Source organism: Jatropha curcas, chromosome 3 (genome assembly GCF_041381405.1).
Source record: "Jatropha curcas cultivar XTBG-Jc1 chromosome 3, XTBG_Jcur_1.0, whole genome shotgun sequence".
In the NCBI taxonomy this organism is placed as follows: domain Eukaryota; kingdom Viridiplantae; phylum Streptophyta; class Magnoliopsida; order Malpighiales; family Euphorbiaceae; genus Jatropha; species Jatropha curcas.
The window spans coordinates 18,622,179-18,643,498 of NC_143153.1; the positions used below are offsets into that span (position 1 = coordinate 18,622,179).

The 21,320-nt window shown below is 32.1% G+C and overlaps 1 long non-coding RNA gene across 1 annotated transcript; it reads right to left on the reverse strand.

Moving 5' to 3' along the window:
• Positions 1 to 8,128: 8,128 nt before the first annotated feature.
• LOC149497648 (uncharacterized) lies at positions 8,129 to 18,201 on the reverse strand. Its single transcript, XR_016319912.1, has 5 exons — positions 17,715 to 18,201; positions 17,038 to 17,103; positions 16,169 to 16,226; positions 9,195 to 9,260; positions 8,129 to 8,408 (listed from the first exon to the last, which is right to left on the reverse strand). It is a non-coding gene; the product is annotated as an uncharacterized LOC149497648 (long non-coding RNA).
• Between the last annotated feature and the right edge of the window lie 3,119 nt (positions 18,202 to 21,320).

A 21,320-nucleotide genomic window follows, 5' to 3' on the forward strand; every position in this document is an offset into this window, starting at 1 on the left:
AAAAGAATCATACTGTACTAAGATATACATTAAAAAATAATGATAAATCAAATAAAATTATCTCAAAATATTATAGCAATTTAGTTTGGTATAATGTATTTTTCAATATAGTTCTTTAAAAATGTGTCACTTATAATTAAAAAACACTTTTTATTTAAATTATAAATATAGTAAAATATTGTATAAACATTTATGAATTATCACATTGTTAAAATGTTCTATATAATTAGTTATCAACTTTTATGTGGGATAAATAATTTTAATTTATACTCCATTTATATTATTAATTAAAGGGTATCAACTAACAAAGATTTTATTTTCAAATAATAAAATTTAATGTTTGCTATAAAAAACATAATATACTAAAACATTAAAGAAAAATTATATGGCAAATCAGTTTTTTGGTTCGGTTCAGTTTGACTTTGGTATGGTTTCGGTGCGGTTCCAGTACGATTCTTTATAAGAATCGGAACCAGAACCAAAATATTAAATTGCATTTGGTTCGGTACGATTTCAACTCCTACTATCTCGGTTCCTTTTTGGTTTCAATACAGTTCCTCAGTTCAGTCCGGATCTCCCAGGAACCATGCATAGCCTAGTTCCAACTCCTCAACCTCTTTCCTCCTTGGCTTTCTGCCTTTCTTTTTCTTTATAGGGGTTGGTGCACTAATTGGGTTATCGACATTCATCTTGGAACACATATCAGGCCTATTGATTGGATTTATAAAGCCTAGAGCTACCAACTTCTTTCCTAAATTGATGGGTTTAGAAATAGTAGGTTCAACGTTACTATCTTCTATTAATTCTTCTATATGAAAAGAACTTCTAATATTTATATTTAGATCCTCTTCAATCTCAGTCACCCCTAAATGTTCAACATATACATCTATAACTCTAAAGTCACTACCAAATAAACTCATTTCATATATATCACTCTCCTTTTCAAGAGGCTTAAGACCCTCACTAAAATATTTATTAGGTTCTAACCACCAATACATGTACACACCCTCAACACACATTCTTTGCAATGCTTTATCCACCCTAATGATAGACATTCTATCTGCATTGCATTGTATTACTCTAAACTTAAACCCCTCAAAGTAAGCATATTACCCTTTTCACCTCCGTAATGTATCAATAACTCATAATCTAATCCTCCCCCCTATTCAAAGACATAAAAAGCAACATATTCAAACATCAATGCACAAAAAAAATGCAATATATAGCAATAAAATAAGCAAATTATAAATATCAAACCCCAAACCCTAATAATAGCACAACTGCCCTAAAATAAAATGAAAAGGCAAGGGCATTTTCAAGCATACTTTCAAATATTTTGGCCCACCCCTTTTTCCACTAAATAATACCCATAAACACCAAACAATATACAATACAGGTATAATAAGTACGCATAAAGCCATGGACCACAAACATCCAACACAGAAAGCATTTTTATAGTGGTTCGAAAAAATTACCTCTTGGGTTTGCCACCATTTTTATATGTCAAACAAAGCACCTTTAAGAGTACTACTTCTCTCTCTCTCTATTCTCATACACCACCTTCTCCACTTTATATCTTTCTATGCCTACTCAAACCACTACCAAATACACTTTTCTCTCATCTCGATAACAGCTTATCTCATTTTAGGGAAGAATATTAGGGTTTTCAAATTCTACTAGTTGAAGTGAACACACGTGAAACACAGAGAACAAAGAAAATAATTAGTCACGAAGAGAGAAGAAAAAGATAAGGAAAGAGAAAGTGAATTACTGATTTGGAGGAGAGAAGAGAGGAGTATTTCCATTTAGTGGAAATTCGAGTTGGCATAATAAAATTGACGTGTCAAGCCACATGGACCTCTAGTAGTCGGCATATTGAAAATTCGGTCAGAAGTATTTAAACTGTGCAATAATAAAAATTCGAGTATTTTTAAGATATAAATTGAAGTATAGGCACGCTTAAGTGTTGGGACCCTAAGATGGGGGACCACTAGTAAAATTAACCCATAATTAGAATAAGACTAAATTATCCTTTGATATTTTTAATCAACCAATAAAATTAAAAGTCCATAGGGCGTCTTAGGAACCTAATGTTCCCCATTCGTATTTTTATATATACTAGTCTTTTTTATGACATGCGTTGCTTATGGACTATGCTCGTTACATACTCATTTTTTTTTTTTTTATCTATACAGTATTAAAGCATAATATTTTGTTTAGATTAAAATAAATACAAGTGATTAATTTGTATTACATTTTGCTATACAAACTACTTGCATTGCTACTTCTTATGTACTTAAAGTAGCCTCAAAATAAGGTTCAACCCAATCCCTAGACCTAATCCTTTAGTCCCTAATTTATAAATGCAGATTCTTAAAACCTTAATAGATGTTCAAAAAGAAAATCAAGTCATCAATTAATCCCCAACCCCTTGCCCTCAACCCCAAATCAATATCTATATACAACTATAATGAAAAATAATAATAAAATTTTTTTACTGCTAGGTAAAAGAAAAGAAATGAAAAGATCTGAATTGACAATGATGATCACTATGGCCACAGTGACTGTATTACTTACCTAGTGCATTAGAGAAAGGAATATATTCAAATACACACAAGTTCTTAAAACCCCAAAAATTGACCCAAGACAGAAATATATAGTTTTAGTTTTTTTTCCAGTTTCTTAAATACCATTTTCTTTTAAGTCAAACATATTTAGGATATAAGAAAAAAAATAAAGAAAATTAAAAATATTTAATCATCAAGAGGCCATCTAGTTATTGCAAAGAAGATATAAATCTCTTACTAAATTAAAATGATAGTAGTTACAAATTATTCAGTGACGAAAAAGAAAATAAAAAATTATTATTAAGAATAAAATTCTTTTCAAACCTAACCTAACAAAAAATGTTTTAGGGTATATAGATATATAAATATATCAATAAATACTACATATAAATTAAAAATTTCAATTGTTTACCACCCCAGATTTAATTATGTAAATTCTATTTTGAAATTTTTAAAATATATATATATATATATATATATATATATAAAATCAAATCATATAAACATAAATGAATAAATATTAATAAAAGTAATATTCTTTTTTCTTTTTTATCTCTCTCCTAAATAAGAGCTTATGTATGTTACATCTAAAAATTTATTTGTTAAAAAATATATCCAATCAAATCTTACAAAAAATAAAGAAAAAAAGAATATTAATAAAAAGTATATAATTTTTTATTTCTCTCCTAAATAAATTATTTTAAATTTTAATCAAAATAGAATCAAATATTTAATAAATAAAATATAAAAAATTTTCAAATGTCTCATTATCATATATATTTATTAAAAAATAAATTTAGAAAAGATAAAACTTAAAATTTTGAAATATTTTAATTATCTATATGTATTTATTTAAAAAAATAATCTTTATATATTCAATCAATTAATAAAATGTAATTTTCTAATTGGCTATGACTAAGTTTATTTTAGACATTTCAAATTTTATTAAGGGCGATTTCAAAAATCTCATCATTCCCCCATATTTTCACATTTATATATAGCCAAATGGATTCTTCCTTCTCCAAATATGAAATGCCTGCATACAAATACCCAAATTATAAATCCAATCAATATTTTCTCATCATAAAAAAATCCAAGCAATATGGTATGAGTTTAAGAAGACTAGTGTTAGAACCGGCGGGATACGCGAAGCAATATAAAAGGATGAAATAATTTTTTATAATGTAGACACAAACACAATACGAAAATTAGATGATTGACAAGAACATGACACGTTTAACCTGCTTAATATCATAAAAAGATTAAGTGGGTCGTGTCGACCCATATACACTTGTGTAACCCGCTTATCATAAAGAGGTTAAGTGATAACTCGTGTAATCTGCTTAATATCATAAACAGGTTAAGTGGATGTATTGACCTATAAATGACCCACGTAACCTGCTTATAGTGTGTTTAACTTATTTAACTCCAATCATATTTAAAAATAAATTTTTACACGTAAAATGCATAAATTCTTCAAGATTCATAGTTAAAATAAAAAACTAATACAATAATAAAATTTAAATAGGTTTTAGTTGGAGTATTTTATATCTAATACTAAAATTACATTTTTACTCTTAAATAAATAGGTCACTCGCCTAACCTGCGTGTTAACCCACTGCACATCACGTTTATATTCGTGTCATAAATGGGTGACTCATCTATGACACGAACTCGTTTAACCTCAACCCTAACCAATTTATTTCATGTGTTAGGTGAATCATGTTCACATGTCGTAACACATTTTGACGCCCCTAGTATGACCCTGCATCAAAAAATGTTCACACACTATTAATGTACCTTTCAATAGTGATAATAATTTTAAAATTTAACTAATTATATTAAAATAAGAAATTGAGTATTTTTTATTTTATATTTATGGTTTATTATAAATGATTGTTTATTTATTTGAAATATTAATGTATTATACTTATTTAATGTAGTGTGTCCTAAGCGTGTGGATCGCCTATTTTTTTTTAAAATTATCGTATCGTGTATATTCCCGTATCGCATGATTAAGTGTTTTTTATTTATTTTTGTATCTTTTTTTATTAATGAATAATCAGAAAAGATAAGAGGGGGCTATATTTTTTTTCAGAAAAACTTTTGTTACTTATTTTTTTTTTTTGGATATAAAAGAAAAATAAAATTAATTTTTCTCTACAAATTTATTTTTACAGTTTTTTAGTTTCCTTATAATTTGAAGAGAAAATTGTCGGAATTCTTTTATCTTATATTCCTTTCTATTTCCAAATAAAATAGTTTTTGCTTATTAATATTAATTTAGTTTTTTTCTCCTATATAATATTATCTGAAAATATAATTGCTTTTTTCCTTATAATCCGCACGATGCGCAGGGTAATATTAAAAGATGAAATAGTATTTTCTAACATCATTCAAAAATAGTAAAATTATATAATAAAATGATAAATTGTATCTTATTGAAATATGCTAAAAAGTTGCGATACTAAGATATATCTTCTTGAGTATTAGGTGAAGCTTTTTATAACGTATGCAATAGCAAAAGCCATTCATGATATGACCTAAATAAAAAAAAATGCATACACACTATTAATATGTTTTTCAATAGTAATAATAATTTTGAGAATTTTAGCTAATTATATTGAAATAATAAATTAAGTATTTTTTATTTTATATTTATGATTTATTATAAATGATTGTTTATTTATTTGAAATATTAATGTATTACTTATTTAGAGTAGTGTGACCTAGCATATGGATGTCTATTTTTTTAAAATTGTCGTCTCCATTTGTTTCGTATCTCGTGTCCCGTGTCCATGCAACCTAACTCTTGATATATAAGACTACTCCTTACACCAAGCTAATCAATCAAGATTTTTTTTTATTACTAATAAAATAGAAGTGTTTTTTTTATTTGTTTTTGTGTCATTGAAATAAGAAATTAAGTATTTTTTATTTTATATTTATGATTTATTATAAATGATTGTTCATTTATTTAAAATATTAATGTATTACTTATTTAGTGTACTATATCATAAACGTGTGGATGTCCTACTTTTTTTAAAAATTATTGTATCTCGTTTCTATGCAACATAGCTCCTAGTATATGAGACTACTCTATACACAAGCTAATCAACCAAGATTTTTTTATTACCAATAAAAAATGAATGTTTTTTAATTTATTTTTGTGTCATTGAAATGAGAAATTAAGTTTTTTTTATTTTGTGTTTATAATTTATTATAAATGATTATTTATTTATTTGAAATATTAATGTATTACTTATTTAGTGTATTGTGTCCTAAGCATGTGGATGTTCTACCTTTTTTCAAAATTATCGTATCTCGTACGTTCTTGTATCTCGTGTCCTGTGTTTGTGCAACCTAGCTCTTGGATATGAGACTACTCCATACACCAAGCTAATCAACTAAGATTTTTTTTTATTACCGATAAAAATGAAGCTTTTTTTTTAATTTGCTTTTTGTGTCATTAAAATGAGAAATTTAGTGTTTTTTATTTTATGTTTATTATAAATGATTGTCTATTTATTTAAAATATTAATGTATTACTTATTTAGATAGCGTGTTTTACGCGGGTGAATGTCTTACCTTTTTTAAAAATTATTGTATCCTGTACATCTGTATCTTGTGTCCCATTTCCGTGCAACTCAGCTCCTGGTATATGAGACTACTCTATATACAAAACTAACCAACCAAGGTTTTTTTTATTACCAATAAAAAAAGAAGTATTTTTAAATATTTTTTGTGCCATTGTGGATGTCCTACTTTTTTAAAAATTATCATCTCTCCTACGTTCTAATTTATATTTTTTAAATTACTTATATATTATTTATTTAACAGTAATGTATTATTTATTTACACTCTTTTTAAGCGTATGAATTACTTATTAATTGTTTTGTAAAAAGAAATATATTTATATTAATATATTAAATGTTAGAGATAATCTTTTTTATAGATATTATCTTGATAAAGAGATTATTTGAAAATATAAAACAACTGTTCCTTTTACAATTCGTACAATTGTGCTAAATTGTATGAATTCTAACATCCGTCATTCTATAACTCAAAATAATGCCAAGTGGCAAACTGTGTTAGTTACACTTTGCTTTCATATAAAGCAAACTACCCTGATAGATATAGATTTTTCAATAATGATAATAATTTTAAGAATTTAACTAATTATATTGAAATAAGAAATTAAGTATTTTTTATTTTATGTTTATTATTTATTATAAATGATTATTTATTTATTATCATATTTCGTACATTCTCATATCTCGTATCCTGTGTTTGTGCAACCTAACTTTTGGTATATAAGATTACCCCATACGTCAAGGTAATCATTAAAAATAAGAAATTAAGTATTTCTTATTTTATGACTTGTGTTATTTGTATTTTAATTTAATTTAATGCATTATCTTGATTGGATGTAATTAATAGATATTATCATGATAAAAATATTATATAAAAATATAAAACAACTTATCTTTTTACAATTGCTATCATTACACCTTATTTCCTTACAACCGTGCTAAATAACTGTTGTCATCTTCATACGTGACAATTTCAGAGGTTGACACTTGACTTCCAGATAATGCAAACTACTCTGCTTTTATATAGATACAGATTACTTGGAGACAGGAAAAAAGAAAGGTTGCACGTTAATGTACATATATTGCTTTTTTTATAAAGTTCGAGTTTATGTCAAACTCAAAATATAGTTTAGTCTAGCAAAGTTGAAATTATATACGGAAACAAATAGGTTCAATAGTCTAAAACTTGATGCCCTCAAGAAGTAGAGAGCTACTGAAAATCTGAAAACAAGAAATTGATTATGCTAAATTGACCATTCTCGTGTGCAAACCTCTTAATAAAAAATATAGTTCCCCAACTACTTATAAAGTTTGATGTTGTTTCAAATACATATGTTAAGTATATTTTTGAAATAAAATTTAATTGGCTATCTTTAAGATAAAATTTAATTGACTATCACTAAGATTATTTCAGTATATTCCAAATTTTACCAAAAATATTTTCGTAAATCCCATTATTCCTCTCATATTCTCACGTTATATATAGTATGGATTATAGATAGACCGATTGAAAAAGTAAAAGTAATTTAATTTGATTGGTTATATTAATTTTGTATTTAAATCTAAATTTTATTGGTTAAAGAATAAAATAAAAAATATTACAAAAATAAAAAATCTTTAATAGTGAACAAAATAATTATAAATTTAATAAAATATGAAATTTAATATAATCTCTAATTGAGAATTTTATACTAATTAAAATTTTAAATTAATTCTCTATTGTACAATCCTATTGTAGAATTTTTATCCTATTTTAAGTAGGAACTATATAGTGTATGTCATCATCATGCATATAATAATTACTTTATTGTCACGACCCGTTTCCATGGGCCGGACCGGCACTAGAGCCCTGGTAAACTTAATGCCTCCGAAACCCATAGTAAGCCTAAATTATTCAATCTATCTACCTATCTTTCCCAATTTCATCAAACACTAAGCCCATATACAAACATCTGGCCTAATCCCAAATGACATATAATATTTAACCAGGGCCTATTCACAATAAATTATAATCACATTATGGGCTTACTGGTTCACCTACAGCTAATTACATAATATTTAATTTATAGCGTAGTGCTAACGATAAGTCCAATATTAATACACAACCCTATAACTGCGGAGCTCAATAATAATTTGATAATAGAATAATTTATACATCCAAAATTAAATAACAGAAATATAAAGTTTACATTTATAACTCTGCGGAGAAGATTGCAGAGCTTCAGTCGAATCAGATGCTTCCTAGTACCTGAAAGGTTTGTTGGAGGGGGTGAGTTTTGCAACTCAGTGAATAATAATTAATAATACACATCACAAACAGTCACACAAATGCACCCTAGAATACTGAATGTACACACAGCAATCAATCATATGGCATCATATCAGCACCCACAAACAATATCACCTTCAAATAATCACATCACGTGAAAATTAGTCAGTGGAGTCACCAAAACCTGATGAGCCGTCCTCCCACATGGTCCATCCACTCACATGTGCACCAGGGAGCCAATCCCTCATTCTGGCTGGCCGGTATAATCCTCACACGACCGGTCCTCATTATTTTGCCAACCTCTCTTTTTTTTTTATACCAACAGGAGGCAACCCGGTCGTCTCCATCAAATAGAGATCCTCAGGCGCTCAAAACAGGAGGCCACCCTGCGAGCTGCGATCAGATCTAAATTATCAGGTGCGCCCAAATAAAGAAGCCAACCTGTGGTTAACGGTAACGGTAGGTGCACACGGGGTCGCCGATCTCCCATTTACCCGGCTAATCATAATCAGGATCCATATAACGGTAACGGTCTCACAAACCCATGGTGGCCCACTTCATCCCAATTCCACACAAACAAGGCACAGTATATGCACAGCACAATTAATCAAACAATTCTTTCAACGTATTACACCAAATCCATCCAAATAGACAATTATACAATATAAAATAAATATGAGTTTTAATATAAAAGTATATATAAGGTTTGTAAAAAAGAAATGCTATGCAAATGCATGTTGATCCGCATTATTTATTATTACTCACAGTGATGGAGAGCGAAGTTCTAGCTTTGATTCTGTCAGAGAGGAGCACTAGATGGACCCGGGCGATCTAAGAAATTTAAGAATGACACAAAACAAAAATAACTATATCAGATAAAATATTCTTTTACCACTCTAAGAATTTTATTTTATATTCTAAATTTTCTACGTCAGTTAATCTCGATATTTAATTTCTTTTCTGTAATAAATTTTTATTTTTCTATCTAACTCTATTTTATTTATTTTCTTCTGAAATCTATTTTATTTCCTACCGAAATTTATTTTATTTTCTACCGAAATTTCGGCAACATCCCCCCTAAAAATTGGACTATACACCTGATAAAATATCAATAATTTATCTAATAATTCCAAACCACACAGCCCATCCATCGGGCAATCAATCAATTCAATTTTCTCATCCTCCGTCCGAATATCAATATCAACATTACCTTTAATTCTCAATTCCTCATTTCATTCCATTCATAATATTATTATCAAAATTCCTCAATAAATTAAACAAAGGATTTTAATTGAATCAACATTTATATTATAAATCAATACTGAAAATTAAATTAACTTAATTTAACTACTCACAATTACTCCATTAAATTAACTAAATTAATTAACTACAATAATAAAATTAATTTAAGTAACTAAAATTATTATCATTAATTTTGTTACCCCAAAATATAATCATTTGTCGAATTTTCGCTAGATCGGGAATTTGCTCGTGCCGGATCAGAGCTACACGCACCGGAAGTGACCGGATCCGACTGACAGTGGCAATGGAAGGCGAAGATGGCGTGATCCGGTGGTCAGAGACTCGCTGGAGCTGCGGCAGGTTGGCGATGGCGTGACGAGGTGAAGGAGCAAGCGGTGGCGCGATGCGATCCTGCCTGAGCTACTGTCTCTGCTTGATTCGAATGGAGGGAGGTAGATTGGCAAGCTTGGCGACGTAAAGCTGCAGCAAGGAGCGGCAACGAAGTGGAGGTGGCGCGCGGCTCTACTGCTTTGCCTCTATCTCGCCAAGAACGCAGGCACAAAGAGACTAGAATGAAAGAAGAAAGGAAGAAGGAAGAAAGGAGAAGAAGAAGAAAGAGGAGGAGGAAGAGGTGGCAGTGGCAGTGCGCTGGTGGTGCTACGCGGTGGTCGGAGGCGTAGTGAATGGGTGAGAAAGAATGAGGCGCACGCTGGATATAGAGGGAGAAGAGCTTCTAGATGGTTTGGGTCGAACTAGTTCGATTCGATTCGATTCGGCCCAAATCTTCGATTTTCAACTGGTTTTCGACTTTTTCAATCGGTTTTCGATTCGGTTCATCACAGTATTTACATTAAAATATTAAAATAAATTTTCAGGCTGTTGGTTCATTAATTTTAATTGGAAAATGTTTTGAAAATAAAAATTCAGGTCATTTCAGTCTTCCCCCCTTATAAAAATTCGTCCTCGAATTTTAGTAAGAAGCAAAATAAGGTTAGAATACATACGAGTGAGAAGACAAATCGTATTCAGCCAAAGAGAAATAATTTAATACAATAACGCTTTACATGGAAGGAAAAAGATGAGGATATTCTCTTTGCATTTCAGCTGCTACTTCCCACGTGCATTCCTCAATCGAATGATTTCTCCATAAACTTTGACCATAGGAATTTCTTTCGATCGCAGTTTACGGATCTGGAAATCGAGGATTCTAACCAGTTTCTCTTCATATGTCAAATCTTCACCCACCTGAATCTCTTGCGGCTCTAACACATGAGACGGATCAGGAACGTACTTCCGTAGCATGGACACATGAAAAACTGGGTGTACCTGAGAAAACTCGTTAGGCATGTCCAACTGATAAGCTACTTCTCCAATTCTTGCAACTACAGGATACGGTCCAATATATCTCGGAGCTAGTTTTCCTTTCTTGCCAAAGTGAAGAACACCTTTCATAGGAGATACCTTCAGAAAGACCAAATCTCCCACTTGGAAATGTCACCTCTCTGTGCTTAGGATCCGCATAGCTTTTCTGTCAAGCAAATGCTGTCTTGATCCTGTCCCGAATGATAGGAACCTTTTCAGATGTGATTTGAATCAACTCGGGCCCTACCAGTTGTCTATCTCCTATTTCCTCCCAACAGATAGGAGATCTGCACTTTCTGCCATACAGAGCTTCATAAGGTGCCATGCCTATACTTGCTTGGTAACTGTTATTATAGGCAAACTCAATCAATAGTAAATACGTGTCCCAATATCCTCCAAAATCTAAAATGCACATTCAAAGCATGTCCTCCAAAGTCTGGATAGTCCTTTCGGATTGCCCATCAGTTTGAGGATGGAAGGCTGTACTAAAGTCAAGTCGGGTTCCCAAAGCTCTCTGTAACGACTGCCAGAATCTCGAAGTGTACTGTGTTCCCCTGTCAAAGATAATAGATATCGGAACCCCATGAAGACGCACTATCTCTTTAATGTACAACTTTGCCAATCTGTCGGCATTATAAGAGGATCTCACTGGCAGAAAATGAGCTGTTTTGGTCAATCGATCCACTATCACCCAAATCGAATCATAGCCTCCTGGTGTTTTTGGTAGTCCTACCACAAAGTCCATGGTAATTCTTTCCCATTTCCATTCTGGTATCGGTAATTGTTGCATTAATCCAAAAGGTCTTTGATGCTCTGCTTTTACTTGCTGACATGCGAGACATTTGGATACGAAATCCGCTACATCTTTCTTCATTCCGGACCACCAAAAATTTTCTTTCAAATTTCGATACATTTTTGTAGTACCCGGATGCACATTATAAGCAGCATAGTGAGCTTTGTCTAAGATCTCGTTCCTCAGATTATCTACATCAGGTACGCAAAGACGAGTACCCTTCCTGAGTATACCATCATTGTCTACCAAAAAGTCTCCTGACCCACTAGTAATTACCTCTTGCACAATTCTTTGCATCTGTGGGTCTCTGTTTTGTGCAGCTTTAATTCTGTCAAACAGCATCGGTCTTATTCTGAAATGAGCCAACAAACAGTTTGAAACAGGAATTTCCAAGTTAAGGCCTTCATCAAGCATGCCATCTAATTCCCAAATTAACGGCCTTCTTTCAATTGAAATGTGAGCTAAGAGTCCTAAAGATTTTCGACTTAGAGCATCTGCTACTACATTAGCCTTCCCAGCATGATACTGAATGGTACAATCATAATCTTTAAGAAATTCCATCCAGCGTCGCTGTCTCAAATTCTAATCTCTCTGATCAAAATGTACTTCAGACTCTTATGATCAGTGAATATCTGACAGGATACACCGTACAAGTAATGCCTCCATATTTTCAGTGCAAAAATGATGGCTGCCATTTCTAAATCGTGAGTGGGATAATTTTGTTCATGTTTCTTCAACTGTCTAGAAGCATATGCAATAACTCGACCATGTTGCATCAAGACACAACCCAACCCCACTCTGGATGCATCACAAAACACTACATATCCTTCTTCGCCTGAGGGTAAGGCTAATACCGGAGCGGTGGTCAAGCACTCTTTCAGCTTCTGAAAACTCGCTTCACAAGAATCGGACCACACAAACTTAGCATTCTTCTGGGTCAATTTGGTTAATGGTGCTGCTATTCGAGAAAAGTCTTGCACAAAACGACGATAATAGCCAGCCAAACCTAGAAAGCTGCGAATTTAAGTAACAGTAGTAGGTCTCGGCCAATCGATGATTGCCTCAATCTTCTTGGGATCAACCATGATTCCATCCTTAGATACCACATGACCCAAGAAATTTACACTTTCCAACCAGAATTCACATTTGGAAAATTTAGCATAGAACCGATGCTCCCTCAAAGTTTGTAGCACAGTTCTCAGATGGTGTATATGATCTGCTTCCGTTCTAGAATAAACTAGAATGTCATCTATGAACACGATCACAAACTGGTCCAAGCATGGCTTAAACACACGGTTCATCAGATCCATGAAAGCTTCTGGGGCATTGGTGAGTCCAAAGGACATGACAAGGAATTCATAATGACCATACCTGGTTCTAAAAGCCGTTTTAGAAATGTCCTGTTCTCTGATTTTTAGCTGATGGTAATCAGATCTAAGGTCAATCTTTGAGAAACATGAAGCCCCTTGCAATTGATCGAATAAATCATCAATTCTAGGAAGCGGATATTTGTTCTTTACAATCACCTTATTCAATTGCCGATAATCAATGCATAGGTGAAGTGAACCATCCTTCTTCTTCACGAACAGGACTGGAGCACCCCAAGGTGAAGTACTTGGTCTGATGAAACCCTTATCTAACAATTCCTGCAACTGTTCTTTCAACTCTTTTAATTCCGCTGGTGCCATTCAATACGGTGGCATAGAGATAGGTTTTGTGCCGGGAATCAGATCAATACAGAATTCAATTTCCCTGTCTGGAGGAAGAGTGGGTAATTCTTCTGGAAACACATCGATGAACTCATTCACGATCGGCATACTTTCAACTTTACAAGTTTCTATCATGGTGTCCTTTACCAACGCTAAGTACCCTTGACATCCTTTCCTCAACAGTTTTCTAGCGCTGATTGCAGAAATCAGATTGTAAGGAGCTATATTCTTATCCACCCTATAAACAAGTTTCTTTCCATCTGGTAGATTAAATACAATTTCCTTCTTTTTACAATGGACCTCTGCATCATACTTTGCTAACCAATCCATTCCCAAAATAACGTCAAAGTCTATTACATCTAAGATAATTAAATTTGCAGGTAAGTCTACGCCTTCAAGAACAATAGGACAGTTTAAATGACTGAATTAGTGTAAACCGGTTCACTCAAAGGTGTCGATATCAGTAAGGGAATGTCTAACTGATTGGGCATTCTGTCTATTTTCACAGCAAACCTAGGAGATGCAAATGAATGGGTGGCACCAGGGTCAAATAATACTCGTGCTTCCAAAGAACAAATAATGAAAGTACCTGCCACCACGGCATTAGATGCCTGAGCATCTTCCTGAGTCAAGTGGAAGAGTCGGGGTTGTGCTCCTACAGCATGCGAATTCTATCCCGAACTCTAGCCTCTGCCCCTACCAACAGAACCACGGCCCTGCTGGCCTATAAATCTGGTACCTGATACAGGTGGTGTAGAAAATTGAGGTCGTGACACACTACCCATAAAAGACTGGGGTGGCACATATCATTACGGAGAAAGTGGGCAGTCTCTAGCATAATGTCCCATCTGATGACACCTAAAGCAGGTGTTAGCATCAAAGTCGCATTCTCCCTTATGAGGCTTGCCACACCTGTGACAAACAGTTATACCAGGTCTGCTGCTGCTTGTATTATATCTACTACTGGAACCACCTGTATAGGTACTCCTCGGCCAAGATTTCTTCTTGTCTCTCCTTCTGCTGATACTTCCCTTTCCTTGGAATTGAGAGCTCGAAGATTGTGTACTCATAACAAAAGACCCGCTCATACCTGGCACACTCAGATTCCCTGATGAAGCTGCTGTTCGGTTACCTCTTCTACCTGAAATAACTCCATCAGAAATGTATTTGATTTCCATCTGCCTAGCTGAGTCAACAATGGTACTAAAGTCTGGCTCCCTTTGCTGGAATAAAGTGGCGTATATTGCATTCAGCCCGCTAATAAATCTATATACTTTAGTGCCTTCATCTGGTATGGACCCCGGAGCATAAAGACTCAACTCGATGAACTTGGTGGCGTACTCATCCACCGACATATCCCCCTGAACTAAGGATTCAAATTCCCTCATTTTGGCTCTTCTAGTTCCTTCCGGCACAAAATGCTTCATAAAGAGTGTAGTAAACTGTTCCCAGGACATTCCAGTGGAAGAAGGCTGAATATAATCCCGAAACCATGTTTCTGCGATTCCTTCCATTCTACGGCCCGCAAACACGATGGACCTTTCATCATCACAACCTAGTTCAATACAAAATTCTCTGATTCTTGCCAAAAATGAATGAGCATCCTCAATCCCTGTGAATTTAGGTGGCTGGTACCGGATGAATCAATCATAAAGTGTATCATTAGCAACTCTCTGAACAAAGGGGGGTGGAGCCTGCTGAAACAGCTATGCTACATGTTCAGGTATGGGAGGTGGCATCTGTGGTGGTTGCTGCTGTTGTTGTTGCTGTTGCTGTTGTTGAGTTTGGAAAAATTGTTGTTGCTGCATTAACACATTATTCATTGCTGCTGTTATAGCCTGTTGAATCCTGGTCAATAATGTGTTCATTTCAATAGGATTTCCCGCCATATTTTCCTCATTTTGATTTTCCTAAACGCCTTCATCCTGACTATTTACACGTCTACCCCTTCGGTGTCTAAGGTTAGCTGGATGCCTGAAAGAGGCTTCATCTGGAGCATCTTGCTCCGCATTTTCGAGTGCCCTTCTCCTAGTATTCACCATGCTGAAATTCAAAATATAAAATAGAATTTATTAAAAATATAACAAGTCCTATCCTATTAGCATCAATTCCATTATTAGCCTAACTGAAAATGTGACTCATACGGTAATCAAGCTGAAATTTAAGAGGCAAGTGAAAACTATATCAAAACGTGACAGAAATAACTCCGCAGTCATTTCTAAACTTCTATAACTTATGCTCTGATACCACCTTTGTCACGACCCATTTCTGTGGCCGGACCAGCATTAGGGCCCAGGTAAGCTTAAGGCCCCCGAAGCCCGTAGTAAGCCTAAATTATCCAATCTATCTACCTATCTTTCCCAATTTCATCAAACAGTAAGCCCATATACAAACATCTGGCCCAATCCCAAATGACACATAATATTTAACCAGGGCCTATTCACAATAAATTATAATCAAATTATGGGCTTACTGGTTCACTTACAGCTAATTACATAATATTTAATTTATAGCGTAGTGCTAACGATAAGTCCAATATTAATACACAACCTTATAACTACGGAGTTCAATAATAATCTGATAATAGAATAATTTATACATCCAAAATTAAATAACATAAATATAAAGTTTACATTTATAACTTTGCGGAGAAGATTGCAGAGCTTCAGTCGAATCAGCTGCTTCCTAGTACTTGAGAGGTTTGTTGGAGGGGGTGAGTTTTGCAACTCAATGAATAATAATTAATAATACACATCACAAACAGTCACACAAATGCACCCTAGAATACTGAATGTACACACAGCAGTCAATCATATGGCATCATATCAGCACCCACAAACAATATCACCTTCAAATAATCACATCACGTGGAAATTAGTCAGTGGAATCACCGAAACCCGATGAGCCGTCCTCCCACATGGCCCATCCACTCACATGTGCACCAGGGAGCCAATCCCTCATTCTGGCTGGCCGGTATAATCCTCACACGACCGGTCCTCATTATTTTGCCAACCTCTCTTTTTTTTCTCTTTTTTTTTTTATACCAACAGGAGGCAACCCGGTCGTCTCCATCAAATAGAGATCCTCAAGCGCTCAAAACAGGAGGCCACCCTGCGAGCTGCGATCAGATCTAAATTATCAGGTGCGCCCAAATAAAGAAGCCAACCTGTGGTTAACGGTAACGGTAACGGTAACGGTAGGTGTACACGGGGGCGCCGATCTCCCATTTACCCAGCTAATCATAATCAGGATCCATATAACGGTAACGGTCTCACAAACCCATGGTGACCCACTTCATCCCAATTCCACACAAACAAGGCACAGTATATGCACAGCACAATTAATCAAACAATTCTTTCAACTTATTACACCAAATCCATCCAAATATACAATTATACAATATAAAATAAATATGAGTTTTAATATAAAAGTATATATAAGGTTTGTAAAAAAGAAATGCTATGCAAATGCATGTTGATCCGCATTATTTATTATTACTCACAGTGATGGAGAGCGAAGTTCTAGCTTTGATTCTGTCCGGAAGGAGCACTAGATGGACCCAGGCGATCTAAGAAATTTAAGAATGACACAAAACAAAAGTAACTATATCAGATAAAATATTCCTTTACCACTCTAAGAATTTTATTTTATATTCTAAATTTTCTACGTCAGTTAATCTCGATATTTAATTTCTTTTCTGTAATAAATTTTTATTTTTCTATCTAACTCTATTTTATTTATTTTCTTCTGAAATCTATTTTATTTCCTACCGAAATTTATTTTATTTTCTACCGAAATTTCAGCAGCACCTCTCCTAAAAATTGGACTATCTACCTGTTAAAATATCAACAATTTATCTAATAATTCCAAACCACACAGCTCATCCATCGGGCAATCAATCAATTCAATTTTCTCATCCTCCATCCGAATATCAATATCAACATTACCTTTAATTCTCAATTCCTCATTTCATTCCATTCATAATATTATTATCAAAATCTCTCAATAAATTAAACAAAGGATTTTAATTGAATCAACATTTATATTATAAATCAATACTGAAAATTAAATTAACTTAATTTAACTACTCTCAATTACTCAATTAAATTAACTAAATTAATTAACTACAATAATAAAATTAATTTAAGTAACTAAAATTATTATCATTAATTTTGTTACCCCAGAATATAATCCTTTGTCGAATTTTCGCTAGATCGGGAATTTGCTCGTGCCAGATCGGAGCTACGCTCACCGGAAGTGACCGGATCCGACTGACAGTGGCAATGGAAGGCGAAGATGGCGCGATCCGGTGGTCAAAGACTCGCTGGAGCTGCGGCAGGCGGGCGATGGTGGAGGAGCAAGCGGTGGCGCGATGCGATCCTCCCTGAGCTACTGTCTCCGCTTGATTCGAATGGAGGGAGGTAGATCGGCGAGCTTGGCGACGTTAAGCTGCAGCAAGGAGAGGTGGCGAAGTGGCGGTGGCGCGCGGCTCTACTGCTTTGCCTCTATCTCGCCAAGAACGCAGGTGCAAAGAGACTAGAACGAAAGAAGAAAGGAAGAAGGAAGAAAGGAGAAGAAGAAGAAAGAGGAGGAGGAAGAGGTGGCAGTGGCAGTGTGCTGGTGGTGCTACGCGGTGGTCGGAGGCGTAGTGAATGGGTGAGAAAGAATGAGGCGCACGCTGGATATAGAGGGAGAAGAGCTTCTAGATGGTTTGGGTCGAACTGGTTCGATTCGGCCCAAATCTTCGATTTTCAACTGGTTTTCGACTTTTTCAATCGGTTTTCGATTTGGTTCATCACAGTATTTACATTAAAATATTAAAATAAATTTCCAAACTGTCGGTTCATTAAATTTAATTGAAAAATGTTTTGAAAATAAAAATTTGGATCATTTCATTTATCTATGCAAGTTTTATTTATTTTCACTGTCAAAAGTTCGCTTACTTTTATTCTCAAAGGTTTCATATCAAATGTATATCAAATACCCATTGCTCGACTTTAATTTACTTCCACTTATGTATTAACTTTTATTTTTATTAATTTTAATTTAATATAAATATTGTTCCATGTGTTATCAATGTTATTCATTATCAATTGTAATTGAATTTTGATAATTCCCAAATTTTACTTTGTATTTATGCATTAAAAATTGTAATTTTAAACCTAATCATCGTTTCATGTATTCAATTTTTAATCTATGTCCACTCACATAAATTATTTATTTTTAATAAAAAATTATTATTTTTATAAGAAAATCATTTATGATTTTTTTTTTTTATTGTTGATTGAATAATTGCTTATTTTATGTTAAAATTAAATTTTATAAATTATTATTTATTTTCTATTTTTGAATTTATTGATATTTTTATTCCAATTTGGTAGAAAAAAAATATGAAATACAATATAAATTTAAATTTTATTAAATATTTTATATTTGGTGGAAGCCCACACATTGCACGGGTTGTTTTATTACTTTATTATTATATATTGTATCAGATGTTATTTTTTTTATTGTACATATAAAAATAAATATTTATAAAATAATCATACAACTTCAAACAAATAAAAAGAAGTAAATAAAAAAATTATAAAAAGATATATATAATATAAAGCCCTAGACAATAAGCATTACTTAAATTGTTTTTATAGAATTATAAATTTGAAAAAGATAGAAAAATTCCATTGATAAATAAACATATATATATGTAAAGCAGATAATTATTATAAATAAATAGACACAAAAAATTAAACAATCCAATCTAAAACTAAAAAATAATAAATATTCAAATCTAAATATAGTTAATTATTTTACATAAATAATAATTTCTAAATATAAAAAGGTATTTTAAATGATCTAATAAAAAAAATAAAAATTCAAAACTGAAATATAGATATAAATTAATTATTATTGTAAATGAATATTAATTTTTAAATATAATTATTAGATATAATGATAATAAAATTTAAATAATAAGAATATCATTTTAACTATGAGGTAGTGTTTTTTAAATAAATAAATAAATATAAATTATACTTATATTTCTCTTTCCAGTATTAGCGAAACTCTTTTAAAACTTAAATACTTAAATCATGCAATATGCTGACTCAACAATTGTAGAATAAAAATATATACAAATAAAGTAATAAGTGAAGAAAACAATCAAAACTTTGAAAAGCAATAAAAAGAATTAGAAAAAAAAATCATTATGGAAGAAAATTATTGAAAATGATTAATATGGAGGTATATATATATATATATATATATAATATTAACATTTCTTAAAACTTTAATTTCAAAATTCAAAAGAAATTTAAAAGTTTTAAAATTTTTAATTTTAAAATTCAAATGTTTTAAAGTATTAATGTTTTAAAATTAAAATTTTTAAAATTTTTAATTTCAAAATTCAGAAGTTTTAAAAGTTTTAATTTTAAAATTCAAATATTTTAAAATATTAATTATTTAAAATTTTAGATATAGGTATATGTTAGATTAGATATAGAAACATAAATGTTTAAAAATTAATTAAAAAATTAGAAAATTTGTAAAAAAAAAGAAAAAATGGAATGTTGAAAGAATAGGGTACCATGAAAGCTTTTTGAAAATTTTTTTTTCCTTCAGAATAATATATATATATTAGTATTTTTATGACGTGAGTTGCACGCTAACTCTATTCGTTATTCGTACCCATTTAATTTTTTATGTCATCGTTTGCGTTTACTTATTATTTATATTTGCTTTTATTAAATATTCATCATGGTTCTAAGAATCGGGCCAAAATGATCGGTTCAATTGGATTAATTGGGAACCAGACTGTGGTCCGGTTTGGTTTGACTACTTAAAACGGAGATTAAAAAAAAAAAAACTGCATAAAAACCTGTGAGAACTGGTAAATACCAATAAAAAATTGGTGAATCGACCGCTGTTAAGTACAGTTCAACTTCAAAGTCAGAAGAACATTTATATCTGACTTAACGCTATTTTCAGTCGGACCTTTAGATCTGAGTTTTTGGAATGCTATTTTGGTACTTATTGAAGAGGATTCTATGGCGGTGCATTTCTCCGGTGTTACCAAGATCACACACTTGCAGTGTTCCGGCTCCATGAAGAAAGAAAGTGAGAATTTTTAAGGGATGCTCTGAACAAAAGAAGGCGTTCTTTTCAACCTTTTGCTCTGCAATGGATGACGAAATTGGGCAATCGCAAGGAGGAAGATAAGTAGGTCCTTAAACGTCATATTGTGTTATCCAATCATATAAAAGAATGAGTTATTTGAGAAGGAAGAAGAAACTTTTTTCTTTTTTTGAGAGCATGAAGAGCAAAATCGAATTGAAATTTTGAGACACTATGAGAAAGAAAAAGGAAACTGAAAGCAAACTGGGCCTGAAATTTTGTTACCAAATCCTGGTCCTTTATGCATAAGAAAAATATAATTAATGCATTTCAATTGCCTAATTTCATTTAGTTTTGTCTTTAGAATATAAGTACGTTTGGGTGTTGGTACCAAAGCATTAACAAAAGAATTATCATGTGCTATCACTTACATATGATTTTATATAAATTAATCATTAAATTAATATATTTGATTTTACATCCTCCTTTTCATTTAGATGCAGCCTACTTTTTTTTTTTTGGTTTCTCTCAAATTATTATCTTATTTTTTAAAATAAAAAATCTTTTTATTTTTCTATTATGTGCCTCTTTACATTGCAATTTTTTTTTATATTAACCAAACTGATATTTTCAGTAAAATGGATCTGCATTATGGATTAATGATGAACAATATTA